Here is an 18,747-nt window from a genome sequence, read left to right on the forward strand (position 1 = left end):
CCCGGGGTGGATCCTATATCTGGCACCCCCCCCCCACAAATTTCACAGCCCCCCATCATAGTGCCCCTTTCAGTCTGACCCCCCCCCCCCCGTCTCTCTAATCACAGTGCCCCCTTTTACACTCTCTGCCTCCTCTGCACAGTCCTATCTTCAGCATAAACAGATAGCTAATACTATTAGCAATGTGTTTAAGTTTGAGTAGGAGATTGGAGACATGCTACAGGAGATGATCAGAGACTGCAGACGTGATACAGGAGATGCTCAGAGTCTGCAAACATGATACAAGAGATGGTCAGAGACATTGGACATGATAGAAGAGATGGTCAGAGACTGCGGACATGATAGAAGAGATGGTCAGAGACTGCACACATGATACAAGAGACGGTCAGAGACTGCGGACATGATACAAGAGATGGTCAGAGACTGCAGACATTATACAAGCGATGGTCAGAGACTGCAGACATGATACAAGAGATGGTCAGAGGCTGCAGACACGATACAAGAGATTTTCAGAGACTGCAGACATGATACAAGAGATGGTCAGAGACTTCAGACATGATACAAGAGATGGTCAGAGACTGAGGACATCATACAAGAGATGGTCAGAGACTGCAGACATGATACAAGAGATGGTCAGAGACTGCAGACATGATACAAGAGATGGTCATAGACTTCAGGCATCATACAAGAGATGGTCAGAGACTGCGAACATGATACAGGAGATGGTCAGAGACTGCGGACATGATACAAGAGATGGTCAGAGACTGCGTACAAGATACAAGAGATGGTCAGAGACTGCAGATATCATACAAGAGATGGTCAGAGACTGTGGGCATGATACAAGCGATGGTTATAGACTGCGGACATGATACAAGAGATGGTCAGAGACTGCAGACATGATAGAAGAGCACTAGGGGGGCCGGAGAGCACAGGGGAAGCAGAGAGCACTGGAGGAGCTGAAGGGCGAGGGGGGCCTGGAGAGCATTAGGGGGGGACTGGGGGGTCTGGAAAGCATTGTAGGGGGTTGGAGAGCACGGGGGTGGAGAGCACTGGGGATTGGCAGGGAAAACTAGGGGGACGGAGAGCACGGAGTGGACGGGGGCAGAGAGCAGGGGGGGCGGTAAGCAATGGGGGAGCCAAGGATTGCTGGGGAGCAAGAGAGCCATGGGGTGGGGGGGACTGGAGATCACTGGAGAGGGGGGTGAGCCAGGGAGCACAGGGGGGCAGAGAGCGCTGAGGGGGGCAGAGAGCTTGGGGGGCTGAAGAGCCCTGGGGGGCTGGAGAGGGGGGCTGAAGAGCACTGGGGGGGCTGAAGAGCACTGGGGAGGGGGTGCTGAAGAGCACTGGAGGGGCTAGAGGGGGGGGGCTGAAGTGCACTTGGGGGCCGGAGAGGGGTGGGGCTGAAGAGCACTGGGGGGGGGCTGGACAGCACTAGGGGCCAGCAAAAGAAAAAAGAACTTGAATAGGAGGAGCGGTGAGACGGCTGCATGTAGAGGAATTGATCTTTCCATATTCCTCCTGCAACCGCTAAATGCCTGCAGGGGAGAGAGGAGGAGAATCAGGCATTCGGCAGCTGCAGGAGGAATATGGAAAGATCAATTCCTCTATATGCTGCTTCCCCACCTCTCCTTCTATCCAGTCCCACAGGGAGGCTGCTCAATACTCGGGCACTCACCTTCTTCCCGCCCTCGCGAGCAGCGCGGGTAAGCAGCACAGACCGAGGGAGCAGCTGCCTTCACATGAGGAGATGAGCGGCGCCAGTACCGGCCTGACACCCCCCAGTGCACGGCCCCCCGCACCCCCCCATTGGTACGCCACTGCAGTATGGTAAGGTTCTGTCAAAAGATCTCTGGGTAAATTTGTGGACAGGCACAAGTCCAGGAGATGAATACAAAAATATTTCAAAGGCTTTATTAATGCCTAGAAACACAGTGAAGTCTATTATTAAGAAGCAGAAGATACAACACAGACCCTCCCTGGACCAGGACATCGCTCCAAACTGGATGAAAGAGACAGGAGGAAACTGGTCAGAGAGGCTACCAAGAGGCCTACAGCAACTCTAAAGCAGTTTCAGGAATGTATGACAAAGAGTGGTCATTGTGTGCATGTGACAACATTTTTACAGTCTCCACAAATATGGCTTGTATGGGAGGATTGCTACAAAAAAGCCACTCCTCAAGAAAGGCCACGTGCAGTCATGACTGAGCTTTTCCAAAATGCACCTTGAAGATTCTGAGGCCACATGGAAAAAGGTGTTATGGTCAGATGAGACTAAAAATTAATTATTTTGCCTCAACACCAAACAATATATATCTGGCAGAAATCCAATACAGCTCACCATTCAAATAACACCATTCCTACAGTAAAGCATGGAGATGGTAATATCTTTTTATGGGGGGGGGGGGCAATATCCTTTTATGGGGGGTGGTAATATCCAGTTATGGGGGTGTTTCTCTGCAGCAGGGACTGGAGCACTTGTCAGGATAGAAGGAAAAATGAATGGGGCAAAATACCGTCAAATTCTTGAAGAAAATCTGCTGCCCTCTGCCAGAAAGTTGTCAATAGGAAGAAGGTTTACCCTCCATCACGACAATGACCCAAAGCACAAAGCAAATATGAGCACACAGTGGTTGAAGGAGAAAAAGGTGAATGTCCTTGCATGGCCTAGTCAGAACCCAGACTTAAACCCCATTAAAAATCTGTGGAATTACTTGAAGACTGCAGTCCACAAATGGTCACCATCAAATTTACCTGAAGTTGAACAGTTCTGCAAAGAAAAGTGGGCAAATATTGCAAAGTCTAGATGTGCAAAGTTAGCAGAGACAAATCCCAACAGATGTTGGTTACATTAGAGAGAAATCTGTGCAGGTCATGTTCTCTGACAATGTGAGAGATCAAAGATAAATGTCTCACCAGCCATCTCTAAAGCTGAGACATCTGCTTGTCTATGGTCAACCTTGCTTGCATAGCAATAGTGACTTATTGTGCTGCGTACATGAAAGTAAAACATTTTCTTAATGAAAAGCAGCTCATCCCTCTTCCTCTTTATATTCACACAAATGTTCTTCTGCTATTTGTGACAATTTATCAATCCATGTGCCAGGAGGCAGTTGGAATTATGCTTGTATGTCCAATCTCCCTTGGAGGTCTGTGGACATCCTGGAAAAGTAAGAATAGCACAAAGGGCATCTAGTAGATAAAAGTCTGAGATCATCACACGGAAAAAGCCTTTGATAGGCTAAGCTAGCCATTTCTCTTCACCAATATATCGGAATCAAGGCCCCTTTTCTGAATGGGATTCATCATTCAACATCTTTAAATGTCCCCTACCACGCTACCACCTACCAAGTTAAAACAACGTACGCCTTATCCCACCCTTTCCCCTTGTCCAATGACACGTGACACGTCTTCCCACTTCCCCCCTCCTCTTCGCTTTATGTATGGAACCTCTGGCAGCTCATATCAGAAGAAGTCCGGACATACAAGATATTCCAGTTAGGACTAGAGAATTTGAAGTGGTTCTAAAGGCAGAAGGTTTTTTACCTTAACGCATTCTATGCATTAAGATAAAAAAACCTTCTGTGTGCAGTAGCCCCCCTCAGCCCCTCCCAATACTTTCCTGAGCCCCAATCCCGATTCAGTAATGTTGTACAAGAGCCTTGGCTGTCCGGGGACTCCCGCTCCTCATTGGCTGAAACAGCAGCAAGCTCCATTGGTTTCCTCTGTTGTCAATCAAAGTCAGAGAGTCAATGAGGAGAGAGAGGGGGCAGGGCCAAGCTGCGGCTCTGTGTCTGAATAGACACAGAGCAGTGGCTCGGGAGCGATCCTGCTTGGGTGCCCCCATGGCACGTTGATTTCTGTGGGGCACTTGGCAGGAGGGAAGGGCAAGAAGCACCGGGGGAGGGGGGGGGGGACCCGAAAAGAGGAGGATCTGGGCTGCTCTGTGCAAAACCATTACACAGAGCAGATAAGTATACCATGTTTGTTATTTTTAAACAAAATAAAAAAAAAAATAGACTTTAACCACTTAAGCCCCGGAAGATTTTACCCCCTTAATGACCAGGCTATATTTTGCGATTCGGCACTGCGTGACTTTAACGGACAATTGCGCGGTTGCGTGACGCTGTTCCTAAACAAATTTGACGTCCTTTTTATCCCACAAACAAAGCGTTCTTTTGGTGGTATTTGATCACCTGTGCGATTTTTTGATCATGCGCTATAAACAAAAAAATAGCGACAATTTTGCAAAAATAACAATATTTTTCATGAATTTATATGAGATTCCCCCAAAAAAATGTAAAAATCTAAATTTTTTAACATTTTTAGCCAATTTGTTTTCTGCTACATATGTTTGGTAAAAAACAAATCGCAATAAGCGTATTTTTGATTAGTTTGCGCAAAAATTATTGCGTTTACTAACTACCGGAAAGATTTTTGTCATTTTTGTTGTTTTTTTTTTTTTAACGAGTAATGGCGGCGATCTGCGATTTTTTTGCGGGACTGCGACATTGTGGCGAGCAGATGGGACCCTTGACTGTCATTTTTGACACTTTTGGGGTTACCAGTGACATTACTGCAGTAATCAGTGCTATACATATGCACTGTTACTGTAAAAATGACACTGGCAAGGGGAGAAGGAGGGGTTAAGTGTGTCCCTAGGGGCGTGCTTCTAACTGTGAAGGGATGTGGCTGTTTGTGTAACTACAGAGACATACGATCCTACATAGCAGGAGCGTATGATCTCTGCTCTTACACAGGGGAGAATGACAGGCGGCTTTGTTTACATTAGCCGTTTGCCTTTCTCCCTCTGTAACGGATGATTGCGAGTGACCGGCGGACATCGGGTCCGCCGGTCACTCGCGCGGGGGTGTCCGTGAACGAGCGGGGGCGGGGGAGCGTGCCTCCGGCGGCACGCGGTCGCCCCCTATTGGCTCGCAGGCGAGTGACGTACCCATACGTCACTTTGCCTGTGCGCGGCTGACCGCCGCAGTATATGTACTTGCGGCGGTCAGCAAGCGGTTAATATCACTTTAAGATTTCCATTTTGCAGATGATGTGATTCTCACTTTGACTCAAACTCATACCTGACTCCCTAACCTTTACAAAGATTTGGGCTTTATAGTATAGTTCTTTGTCAGGCTAATTTGTTTTCTGCTACATATTTTTGGTAAAAAAAAAAAAAAATCACAAGATCAACTATTCTAAAATAGTTACTCAATGCATCCCCTCAGACTCTCCACTTTTTGACCAGATGTTCCCATACACTTGGAACACCATAGGATATCTAATAAGATTTTTTATGCTTCACGTAGCCAAGGAAGGCCTTGCATTTGCAAACTTGCTAAAATACTATCAAGCTACCCACTTATAAGCTTTGGCTTCTTGGTCCACTTTGCATGCATATAACTGACGGACCGAAGTTGAGAAGTTGTGTATCACTCCGGTCCATCCCAACACCCAGTTGTGGAACAGTAACATTGATATACACCCCTCCCCTATTCTTCACATCATGTAATTTACTAGAAGTCTTTGGCAAAAAGCAGAATGCAAATTTCCCCTTATGTCCAACTTTTCCTTACTGACATTTCATTTCAATCTACAAATTCCAGCCAGCCTGACCTCACGGATGTCCTCACCTTGGATTTCAAAGACCTTGTTTCAATTTGGTCATTCAGTTGACACTAGGACTAGAATATGGCATTCTTTTTCAGCACTTCAAAAGAAGTTTGGCCTACCAAAATAAGCATTCTATGACTATTTACAGATTTGTGGCTACGGCAAGGCAATAACTAACTCATTGCAATTGTTCCAGCTAAGTCTGAGTTTTATGGTGCTTTTCCACTGCATGGAACCGTACCGGTTCGGCACCCTTTTGTGCTTTTCCACTGCTGGTACCGCATGGTATAGGGTCGGAACGGTTCGGTACGGTACGGTACAGGTTTGCTTTTCCACTGCATGGAATCGAACGGTACGGTACGGTATGGCTCTGAAAAAACAGTACCTACTCGATTGTGGTTCCAACAGGTACCAAACTGGTACCATATCCCACAATCCTTTGCATGCAGTAACTACTAGCCACTGATTGGTCAGAAAATCCCACCCACCCCGTTGTTATCCCACCCACTTAACTTAGTACTACTTTAGTGGAAAAGCAAACCTATACCGTACCGTACCGAACCGTTCCGACCCTATACCATGCGGTACCAGCAGTGGAAAAGCAAACCGGGCCAAGCAGGGCCGAGTAGAGCCGAGCTGGTACTAGCCGGTACTTGCAGTGGAAAAGTGCCATTAGAGACTATGTTTATCGGGTCCCCCCTGAAAGGACTTCAAGTGATTGTAAACTCTCGTATTTTTTTTATCTTAAATAAGAAACATATTATACTTACCTCCTCTGTGAAGTGGGTTTGCATAGGGCAGCCCAGATCCTCCTCTTTTTGGGTCCCTCTTCAGTGCTCATGGCCCCTCCCTCCTGTTGAGTGCCCCCCACAACAAGCAGCTTGCTTTGGGGGCACCCGAGCTGAGCTGCAGTTCTGTGTGTCCATTTAGACACAGAGCTGCCCTTGGGCCCTGCCCCCTCTCTCTCCTGATTGTCTGAGTTTAATTGACAGCAGCGGGAGCCAATGGCACCACTGCTGTGTTCCAGCCAATCAGGAGGGAGAGTCCTGGACAGCTGAGGGACTTGTGAACTACGCTGGATAGAGATCGGCTCGGGTATGTATTAGGAGGTTCTGGGGTGGCTGCTACACACAGAAGGCTTTTTATCTTAATGCATAGAATGTTCCGTAGAGCTCTAGGGTTCCTCCAGAGGTTGTTAGGGGTTCCTTAACCACTTCAGCCCCGGAAGGTTCTACCCTCTTAAGGACCAGGCCATTTTTTGCGATACAGCACTGCGTTACTTTCACTGGCAATTACGTGGACGTGCGACGCTGTACCCAAAAAAAAATTTCTTTTTTTTCCATGAATAGAGCTTTCTTTTGGTGGTATTTGATCACTTCTGCAGTTTTTATTTTTTTTGCGCTAAAAAAAAAAGGCCACCAGTTTAAAAAAAAAAACAATATTATTTAATTTATGCTATAAAACATACCCAATTAAAAATGTAAAAAAATCAATTGTATTCATCAATTTAGGCCAATATGTATTCTGTTACATATGTTTGGTAAAAAAAAAAAAATCAATAAGTGTATATTAATTGGTTTTTGTGTCTACAAACTGGGATAGATTTATGGAATTTTTTTTTTTTTTTTTTTTACTAGTAATGGCGTAGATCAGTGATTTTTAATGGGACCGCTGATGCTAAGTGACACTTTTTGGGGACCAGTCACACCAATACAACAGTCAGTGCTAAAAAAAATGCACTGTCACTGTACTAATGACACTGGCAGGGAAGGGGTTAACATCAGGGGAAATCAAGGGGTTAAATGGGCTCCTAGGGAGTGCTTGCTAACTGTGTGGGGGGTGGCCTAACTGGAGGAAGACAGAGATCCATGTTTCTGCTTAGCAGAAACACAAGATCTTCATCTTCCTCTCTGTCAAAATGGCGGTCTGCCTTGTTTACATAGACAGACCGCCGTTATGCCTGTTTTCTGAACGATCGGCGGGTCCGATTGACTCCTGCTGTGTCCAATCACAGTGGGTTGCCGGCGGGGTGCACGTGGGCCCCAGACCCAGAGCATGAGCCAATGTACAGGTACGTTGGTTCGTGCAGGAGGGCCGCCCTGCTGCAGTATATTTGCGTGGGGAGATCCTCAAGTGGTTAAAGCAGAGTTCCACCCAAATGTGGAACTTCCGCTCATTTGCTCCCCCCCCCCCTCCAGTGCCACATTTGGAACCTTTCAGGGGGGAGGGGGAACAGCCCCCCTTCCCCACTTCCGGGAACGGCGCAGTGGCGAAGTGAGGTCCCCTACTCCTACCCTCCGCCGCCTAGCCAATCCGAATGCGCAGCGCGCTTCGCGCATACGCAGTGGGGACATGCCTGTCAAGCCGCAAGACTTCACTGCCGGGTTCCCTGACCGGCAATGGCAGGGGGAGCACCCAACAGCCGATGGAAACATTGGCTGCGGTGCCGACATCGCTGGACTCCAGGACAGGTAAGTGTCCTAATATTCAAAGTCAGCAGCTACAGTATGTGTAGCTGCTGACTTTTAATTTTTGGAGGGGGGCGCAGAACTCCGCTTTAAGCAATAAGCAATTTTTACCTCCCAGATAAGTTCCCACTGACGCCATTGATATTTTTAGCAATTTGTAAGGGGGTAATTCTTCCCAATGCCCACAAGTGTAAGGAGCATTCTTCCCACTGACCATCACACTAATGTATCATGAATTGTAGATATAGTCATTTTTTTATCAGGGGTTCCCTGAGACAGTTATATCAAGGGTTCCTCTGTGTTGATAAGTTTGAGAAAGGCCATTCTACAGGGATTTACAGTATCCCAATTGAAGAGGATGAAATTCAGGAAAAGGTCGGTCGGATCATGCCCCAGTAAACATTAGTGTATACCGTATGGAAATTTGCAATAAGACAGCAATAGGGTAGCATGCCACAGCAAACATGTTATTAGCACATTTGCAGTGCTGTCATGACAACTTTATATTATTATTTGCACTTGGACTATGCAGGCAAACACTTAAATGGGGTTGGTGCCTCTGATTGCTCATTAGGACATCAAATTAAAGAGGAAATTGGAAATAAATAATCATTATAGGTGTCGTTTCAGGCATGATCCCACTTGTGTTACAATTAAGATAGCTTTACGCTGTGCTTTAAAAATTCCACCAGTTAATGAGACTCTATATGTGCAGCTGCTGCTTCTTGTAAATTGAAATGATGGATTTCATTAGAAGTGGGAGCTCATAATTTGTTTAAGTCATTTTTTGTTAATGACTCATCATCTACTGTATGGAAGCAATACATCTTCAGCTGAGCACATGATGCCACCTCTCCTGAATGTATGGAAGCTCTACAAGATTGGGGTCCACAACAAGAGACACAGAGGGCCCCTATGCATAGAAATAACATAGAACTCCCTTACCAGTCGTTGTTGCTCCTTGTATTCACAGATTGTTTCCTCCAGGAACTCAACTGTACACTTCTAGTATATTCAGCTAATGTGACCCCAATGCTGATGGAGAGGGCCAAACAAGTATGCTATGCAGGCAACTGACATCCTCCTTATCAACTGATGATGCCATAGGTTGTTAGTAAGCCGGCAGCTAGAAGGTTGTAAGGTTGCACAATGCAAACCTGTGGCTTTGTGCAACTAAAAGGAAGGCTTTATCCATACGCCACCCCCCCCCCTTTCACCACTTAGTACCTGATGCTGAACACCCCCCAGGACAAAAAATTATCTACAGGCCTGGTACCTACAGATACATTTACCAGTTTTCTTTCTTTCCCCTGCTGTATCTATCCATTTACTCTACAGATGTATCCTTACTGCCAGCGCCACTTTTAGTCACCCCAAAAAAGTACAAAAACAACCAACTTGAGCATCCAATTGATTTGATTATTTTCACAAATGATATAGCCAACATAGTTTGAGGGCCAGAGAATCCCCCTTCACCGGGATTTTTTTAAAGCCCTGTTGAAGGGGGATTTATTGGTCCCCAAAACACACTGGTATCTCTCGGCCTTTTATTGATATATCATAATCATTTGGACTCTCAAGATGATTGTTTTTCAGTATGACTACATGAAAACGTCTGGGGGTCCCATTTTGTAGAGAGCTGCCAAACCCAAGCCACTAGGCTCAACGAAATACTTGTTTTTTTATTGTGAAAGAATCAGTGTCCAGGGCCTCAATTCTACATTTTTTGGACTTTAGCACCAGTACCATTGACATCTCTTTGACTTTACCATCAATATCAGCAGACCCAATGTTGTCTTACATACAGGGGCAGACATAGCGTTTGTGCTGGCTGTGCAGCCTTTGGGATTTAGGGGCCAGTTTACATGTGAGTTAGGAGAATGCTGAAATCTGGGTGGTGTTTACTGGTTGACCCCAATTGAATATTGGACTTCAAAAGAGTTCAGTGCATTAAAAAGGCTGCTTTTCATTCAGAGAAGGACCTAGGGGCTTTGGTCTTGGAGGCAAGCACAGCTAACTAGCTCTAGTAAAGTTGAGTATTGTCCGTGATACTTTTTTTATTTGCACTAACATACAATTTTTCAGGACAAGCCTTCGGGGTATGTCCCCTTCTTCAAGATCCAAGCAGTACTGAGTACTGCTTGGATCTTGAAGAAGGGGACATACCCCGAAAGCTTGTCCTGAAAAATTGTATGTTAGTACAAATAAAAAAAGTATCACGGACAGTACTGAATTGTCTCTGTCGCAAGTGCACTAATACGGCTACAATGACCTCTAGTAACGTTGAAATTGAAGGTCACTGCAATGGCATTAGATGATCAGGTTGACATTATGCAAACATTGAATACTCAAGCAAAATGAACACAATGCCATTAAAATTTTTAGCAATCACAAACCTGTGTTTTGCTTATCTGTGCCCTCGTCAAACCGAACTTCATCTCATTTTAATGTTATGCTAAAAACCTTTGACAAATATTTTTTTTTCCCCTTGCATGCATCCCAATGTAGAGCTGGAAGGGGAATAAAGCTCTTCTAAGATAGAAAGCATGCATTCACTTTTAACTTTACTATGCGGCTATGTTACACAAATGTTGCACTGGTATAATATCAGTTTTATTTGCAATAAACTTTTGGGGGTGAGCAAACTACGCAAACTTTGCATTGAGAAAAATGATGAGAAAATAATTGTTTTTTCTATTGTAATGCCCTTCCTTGAAGGGGCCGCTGAGAAGATGCCCAGATATCCCATGCTAGTACAGAGGCTGACACAGTTCCAAGCACACCAACAACACAGGCTTAGTTTAGGGTAGGGGTCTCCAAACTTTTTAAACAAAGGGCCAGTTTACTGTCCTTCAGACTTTAGGGGTGTGGGGGTGGACAGTGGAAGTAGAAAATGCCCCAGCATCAGTCGGAGTAAAAAAATTGCCTGTAGTCAGTAGAAGGAGGAATAGTGGCACATCATTGATATTAGTGGGAGGAATAGTGCCTAATAGTTTATATCAGTGGGAGCCAGGAATTACACTCAATTGTTGGTGTCAGTGGGAGGAATAGTGTCCCATCACTGGTGTCAGTGGAAGGAAAAATCCCCAATTGTTGGTATCAGAGGAGTTGTTCCCCACTGTTGGTATCAGTGGAAGGAATGTTGCCCCCTTTGTTGGTGTCAGTGGGAGTAATAGTGCCCCCTTGTTGGTATCAGTGGAAGGAATGTTGCCTCCTTGTTGGTGTCAGTGGGAGGAATAGTGCCCCCTTGTTGGTGTCAGTGGGAGGAATAGTACACCGAGGGTTGGATAAGGTCAAGCAAAGGGCCGCATTTGGCCCACAGCCTAGGTCTAGGGTTTGTCTTTTTTGCAGATTTTATTGAGGAATCTTGAGATTCAGTGGTTAAGGTACTCCAAAACAATATCAGAAATCAACAGGAAGACGACCTTCTAGCACAAATCTTTAAAGCTACAGACACACATGAAAGTCTTCAAACCAGGATTTACTCACAATGCCCTGGGAGCCATCCAGCTTCCTCATGAAACTTCTGTGAGGGAGACAAAGGGATATTTCTCCAGACAGTCCAGAACTCCAGGGCAGTGTCCTCCAACAAGAAATCCTTTGGCAATCTTCTCTAGGCCCTTAGCACAGCACCGCTATAGGCCCCAAACTACAACTCTTGCCTCACACTTGCTGTCTTCCAGGGGTAGCAGCCTCCGGAGACCTGCAACCCTCCTAGCAGAGGTAAAACCCTTTGGGGAAGGCCTCCCAAATATTTACACCTTCTGGACACCCCTCTCCAGGGATTGACCGAGGTATGTTAAAAATGTATAACTCAGTGATTGACCCTTCTGCTCTATCTTCTGGAAGCCTCTTCCAGAAACAGGCAGAAGCAATCAATCACCTAACCTGTGAAAATCTGACCAAACTGAAAAAACTGATCCTTGCTCCAATAACTACAGTGGAGGCAAAAAATAAATCGTGCCTAACAGAGGCAGGGCGGGCGCTACGCTATTTTTGTGTACTTTTTATTCCTAATAAAAACAAAGAAAAAAATTTATATGTATTAAAATTTACTACGTTAGGGCAGCCTTTTTCATCCAGGGTGCCTTCCGTTTTCTTCAGGGGTGCCTTGGCAAAATGATGAAAAATTTGCTAAAAATTGTATACAAGTCAGTGGGTGGACCAAGCCTACCTTTTACTTACACAAAGCCACAATTTTTCATTGTGCACCATTACAACCTTCTATCCACTGGCACCCAAACAGCCAAATCAGGGTAATTGATTATTAAGGAGAACATTGAGCCGCTTCACAGCATCCTTGTCTGCCCCTCTCCTGCCCCTTTCCATCAGCACTGGGGTCACATTACTGAGGAAGAAGAGAAACATTGGAATACTAGTCAGTTCAAGTTAAAAAGGTGTATTTGATTTGGAGAAGAATAAATCACCTCTAATGATGGGCGTCCTACATGTGTGGATGTTGCTGCATTATGTAAAGTTATTAGTTTAATTTTTTACATTTTAGAATCAGGTGCCTCGAGATTGTGCATAATATCAAAGGGTACCTTTAGATATAAAAAAATATACATATACAGTAAAACCTTGGTTTGAGAGCGCTTTGCAAGACAAGCAAATTTTTAAAATAAAATTTGACTTGATATACAAGCTATGTCTTGATATACAAGTAGTGTCATGTATAAAAAGGAAGAGAGGAGCCTCTAAAGTGTAGCAATATGGTTACATTTAATGAAGGTTCAATATTTAGCAACTCACATGGTTGATGATTAAAACAGGCACATCTAAGTATGCAGGCATCTGGGGTAAAGCTGTCCACATAGACCGTCCTCTGCACAGCCATCTTCATCATCCCTTCCCCGATGCACTCCACGAGTGATTCAAAGCCTCACTTTCAGATCACTCTACTGCAGGCTATTCTTCCCGGTCAGGATTGCAGACTGGCAGTGTTGAGAGCCGGTGGTTCAGAAGATGGTCTATGTGGACAGCTTTACCCCAGATGCCTGCATACTTGGATGTGCCTCTTTTAATCATCAACCATGTGAGTTGCTAAATGTTGAACCTTCATTAAATGTAACCATATTGCTACACTTAGAGGCGCCTCTCATCTCTCATATTCTGTAGCTCTGCTAGATTTTGCTTCTAATCCCCTTGGGAAGGCTGCATATTGTGGATGGACATTTTATGGTTACACAGCCTATCACATTGCTATAATCTTTGTATATAGACTAGAAACTGAAGGACTTGTGGAACGACTCATCTGAGTTTCCATTATTTCTTATGGGGAAATTTGCTTTGATATAAGAGTTCTTTGGATTACAAGCAGAGTTGTATAAAGTACTTGAAACCCATACTTGAGTAAAAGTACAAGTGCTCGATCAAAAAGTGACTTGAGTAGAAGTACTAAAGTATTCAACATTTTTTGTACTTAAGTATTGCAAGTAGTTTTTTTAAAAATTTTGCTACTCAAGTACTGAAAGTAAAAGTACAAGTACAGTATTATGTAGTTATTAAAGAAAGAAGTCAAAAGCTTGAACATCATATTGTTTTTTATTATTTCAAATGCAGCTTTTATTTATACATACAGTAGCTTTTATTTTCGTATGCACTGATAATACACATGTTTTGAGCTTCATGAAACCTGCCATCTACTGTTCTGGCAGTGGTAATTTTTATAATTGTAACGAGTAACTATGCAGCACAAAAAAAAAATATTGGAGTAGAAGTATTGAAATCATCGAAAAAATGTAGTGAAGTAAAAGTGGAAGTAGGAGAAAGAAATTCTACTCTAGGAAAGTACAGATACCGCCTTTCGGTACTTAAGTACAGTAGTGAAGTAGTTCTACTTAGTTACCATACATCTCTGATTACAAGCATGTTTCCACAACGAATTATGCTCGCAATCCAAGGTTTTACTGTATTTAAATTTGCTACCAAATGAAAGCCTTAGAAACCCCTCAAAAAAGGAGATGCACAATACATTAGGGCAGGGGTCTTCAAACTATGGCCCTCCAGTTGTTCAGGAACTATAATTCCCAGCATGCCTAGTCATGTCTGTGAATGTCAGAGTTTTACAATGCCTTGTGGGATGTGTAGTTCTGCAACAGCTGCAGGGCCGTAGTTTGGGAATCCCTGCATTAGGGTATAAAAGGTATAATGTGCAGAACAAAGACGTCACCAAAACAAAAAAGAAAAAAATGCTCTGGGACTAGGGGGGACTTTTGGAGAAAAAGGCCCATAGACTCAGTTGGTTACATTCGGCGAATTAGAACAAATCTTTACAGCAACTGGCTACATAGTCATAAGTCTGAAAAGTAATGATTCCGACAAGCCTACTGCATATTTAATTCACAGCCAAGAGAGAACTTCATTCATATTTGCCTTTGTGCTTTCCAAATTAAATTAGCGAGATGGTTGCCTTATGGGATTTTTCTACTGTTGTGGAACACGGTGACTATTCTGAACATCTGATAATAAAACCGTACATATTCAATTGAGCTTGATTCATCTGAGTTTTGAGGCCATGAAAAGAGAAAAGCTATAAAAATAGTTCTTCGTGAGAATCGTGACTTTGTCATCTGTCGTGCCTCTCTTTCCCAGTAAAATGCCATTGAGTTTCATCTAATCAGTTTCTCAGGGTTGAGGCGACAGTCTATGTCATATAAATAAACTAGTTGGGTCTCTATAGGTTACAAGCCGTCCCCTCAACTTGGTTTTCCATTCTCTTGGTGTCCTTGAGCTTAGGAACATAAAAGCTTTTGAGTCTATTTAATCACATAACGGGCATAAACTGCCATTGGATTACTACAAAACATAGCTGTTTCTGTTTATTATTTTTTTCCCTTTCAGTAATAATTTGTTTTGAAGGACTTCTAAAGTAGAAGCCATTTTCCTGAGGATAAAAGATGGAAGGTTTGTGCAGTCAGCTTCATACAATGATTAAAATAAATGTCTAGCCAATGGAAGTTGTTAAGTAGGAGCAGACAAATACCAAAGAGAACATCTACTGACTGCAAGCAAAAGCAGCAAGTGAATGCAAATAAACTAAAAATTAGCAACGGGTTGATCAAGGCCAACATATTTTGGATTGGCCTATATTAATAAAATGTACTATAATTTTCTTTTTGCTAAATTTTCTTTTCAATAACGTCATGCAATTAACCAAGTGTGATATAAAGTCAAAAAATGTGCTGCGCTGCAAATAAATCACCCAAATAAATGGGGAAGTGTTAATATAATAATAACGTTTAAATGGTGAAATAACATATGTGCATATGATGAAAAAATCTTATAAAGCAAGTACAAAAAAGGGGAAGAAATAAATGTGAAAAGGGTGTTTTAAATTCCAATGAAGTCCATAGCAATAAAGCACAAAGATGGTGTTCAAGAAGATCAACAAAAAGGTCCCAGAGGTTGAATCCGTATGACACTTTATGAGGATAGTGGAGACACCGACGTGCAGATCACCAGATATAAAACAAATGGCTGCTTACCAGAGCAAATTGGTCTCTCAACCTAATGAGTCGACCAATTGAGCTTAAATGTAATACCGAGGTTAGCCACCGGATGTCTCCTTACAGACCCAGACACGATATCTACCTCGTATATCCAGACAGTGGAACTTATGTGTAATACCACAATGGGCCACAGGGTGTCTCCTTATGACGTCATACGTGTGACGAAACCGGTCGGGTGAGTCAGTCGTGACGCAACCACGCCCCCAACAGCCGGCCACCAAAGATTCTGAGACCGTAAGAGATGTTCGCTCGCTCTTAGCCTGGTTTTTTACATTATATGCCTTGATGTTCTGCTAAAACGTGAGTGCACTACCTGCTTTTATTTGAATAAACCTTCTCAAATGGAGTTACGCTATGTCCCTGTATATATTTCTTTCTTCTAACATCGTGATGTGGATATCGTGTATAAGCCCATAAGGAGACACCCTGTGGCCCATTGTGGTATTACACATAAGTTCCACTGTCTGGATATACGAGGTAGATATCGTGTCTGGGTCTGTAAGGAGACATCCGGTGGCTAACCTCGGTATTACATTTAAGCTCAATTGGTCGACTCATTAGGTTGAGAGACCAATTTGCTCTGGTAAGCAGCCATTTGTTTTATATCTGGTGATCTGCACGTCGGTGTCTCCACTATCCTCATAAGGTGTCATACGGATCCAACCTCTGGGACCTTTTTGTTGATCTTCTTGAACACCATCTTTGTGCTTTATTGCTATGGACTTCATTGGGATTTAAAACACCCTTTTCACATTTATTTCGTGCACGTTTTGTTCTTGCTTTATAAGATTTTTTCATCATATGCACATATGTTATTTCACCATTTAAACGTTATTATTATATTAACACTTCCCCATTTATTTGGGTGATTTATTTGCAGCGCAGCACATTTTTTGACTTTATATGACGTTGGGTTTTCTATGTTTCCTTTGTGCAGCAGCTCACCTTTGTAATTTGGTTCATTAGTCATTTTTCGATTAGCGCAGAAAATCCCACCATTTCAATTAACCAAGTGTATTGTGGATTCTAAATTTCATATTAAGTTCATATTTCCGATGTTTTCCACAATATTTTGTAAACTTCACCATAATAAAGCTTAAGGAGTTACTAAACCCAGGAGCCTGCGTTTACTATATCTGGTCTCCTCAGGAGCCTGCATTCGCTGTATCTAGTCTCCCCAGTAGCCTGCATTCACTATATCCGGTCTCCCCAGGAGCCTGCATTCACTATATCTGCTCTCCCCAGGAGCCTGCATTCACTATATCTGCTCTCCCCAGGAGCCTGCATTCACTATATCTGCTCTCCCCAGGAGCCTGCATTCACTATATCTGGTCTCCCCAGGAGCCTGCATTCACTATATCTGGTCTCCCCAGGAGCCCGCATTCACTATATCTGGTCTACCCAGGAGCCCGCATTCACTATATCTGCTCTCCCCAGGAGCTTGCATTCACTATATCTGTCTCCCCAGGAGCCTGCATTCACTATATCTGCTCTCCCCAGGAGCCTGCATTCACTATATCGGCTCTCCCCAGGAGCCTGCAGTCACTATATCTGGTCTCCCCAGGAGCCTGCAGTCACTATATCTGGTCTCCCCAGGAGCCTGCAGTCACTATATCTGCTCTCCCCAGGACTCTGCATTCACTATATCTGCTCTCTCACAGTACACAGAATATGGAAATGCAATTATATACAATAATAAGTGCAGAGCTTTAATAGCAATAAATAAATGATAGTGAAATTCTCAAAAACCAAATATCTTAAAGCAGTGTCCCCCTCCAAAAATTTAAGGTCAGCATCTACACATACTGTAGCTCTCTTACTGGCCTAGAAGCAGAGGAAGGAGGAGGAAGGAGGAGGGAGGAGGAGGGGGCTGGACTTCTGACGTACCTCGCCGCAGTGAGGTCCGTCGAAAGCGGGGACAGGCTCCCGCGTGGTCACGGACCCCCCCGCGCGTGTGACCGGCGGACCCGATGTCCGCCGGCCACTCTGCGATCGGCGGGGGAGAGGGAGAAAGTCAGGCAGCTTGTGTAAACAAGCTGCCTGTCATTCTCCCCTCTGTATGAGAGCTGATCATATGGATCTACTATGTAGATCCGTTGATCACTCTGCATACAGCTGAAGCCACAGCCAATCACAGTAAGAATCACGCCCCTAGGGACACACACAGCCCCTCCCTCTCAAATAAAGTTAACCCCTTCACTACCAGTGTATTTTTACAGTAACAGTGCATATATATAGCACTGATTACTGTAGAAATGTCACTGGTAACCCCAAAAGTGTCAAAAATGTCAGTCAAGGGTCCGATCTGTCCGCCGCAATGTCACAGTACCGCAAAAAAATCGCAGATCGCCGCCATTACGCGTTAAAAAAAAAAACAACAAAAATGACAAAAATCTTTCCCTTAGTCAGTAAACGCAATAACTTTTGCGCAAACCAATCAAAATACGCTTTTTGCAATTTTTTTTACCAAACATAGGTAGCATAAAACAAATTGGCCGAAAATGTTAAAAAATTTTGATTTTTACATTTTTTTGGGGGGGAATTTCATATAAAAAAAAGGGAAAAATATTGCTATTTTTGCAAAATTTACGCTCTTTTTTTTTTTTATAGCGCGTGATCAAAAAATCGCACAGGTGATCAAATACCGCCAAAAGAAAGCTCTGTTTGTGGGAAAAAAAGGACGCCAAATTCGTTTAGGTACAGCGTCGCACGACCGCGCAATTGTCCGTTAAAGTCACGCAGTGCTGAATCGCAAAATACCCCCTGGTCGTTTAGCAGCCAAATCCTCCGGGGCTTAAGTGGTTAAAGGAGGGTCCCACATCCCTGTTCTACTGAAAAATTATCTTTTTTTTTTCATGGTTCTGGACATGCTACAGAGCTGAAACTTCACATGCACACCTTTTAGACCCCCCAGATACTAAATCCAAAGTCAAAATAAAAAAATTTCTCTCTTTTTTTTTTTAATTTTTTCAATAATTGGCTTTTTTTTTATCAAAAATGACAATTTTTAAGAACTTTTTTTGTGTGATTAATAGTTAATGTGGCATGACCCAGAACCCTAGGCACTTTTTAGGGGCATTTATTGGGTTTTAGGGCTTAAAAATTGTGTTTTTTGATTACCGAAGTTCGGGTCCCATTGATTTCAATGGGGT

The sequence above is a fragment of the Pelophylax lessonae genome, assembly GCF_965119305.1.
Source record: "Pelophylax lessonae genome assembly, chromosome: 3".
NCBI classification, from domain to species: Eukaryota; Metazoa; Chordata; class Amphibia; order Anura; family Ranidae; genus Pelophylax; species Pelophylax lessonae.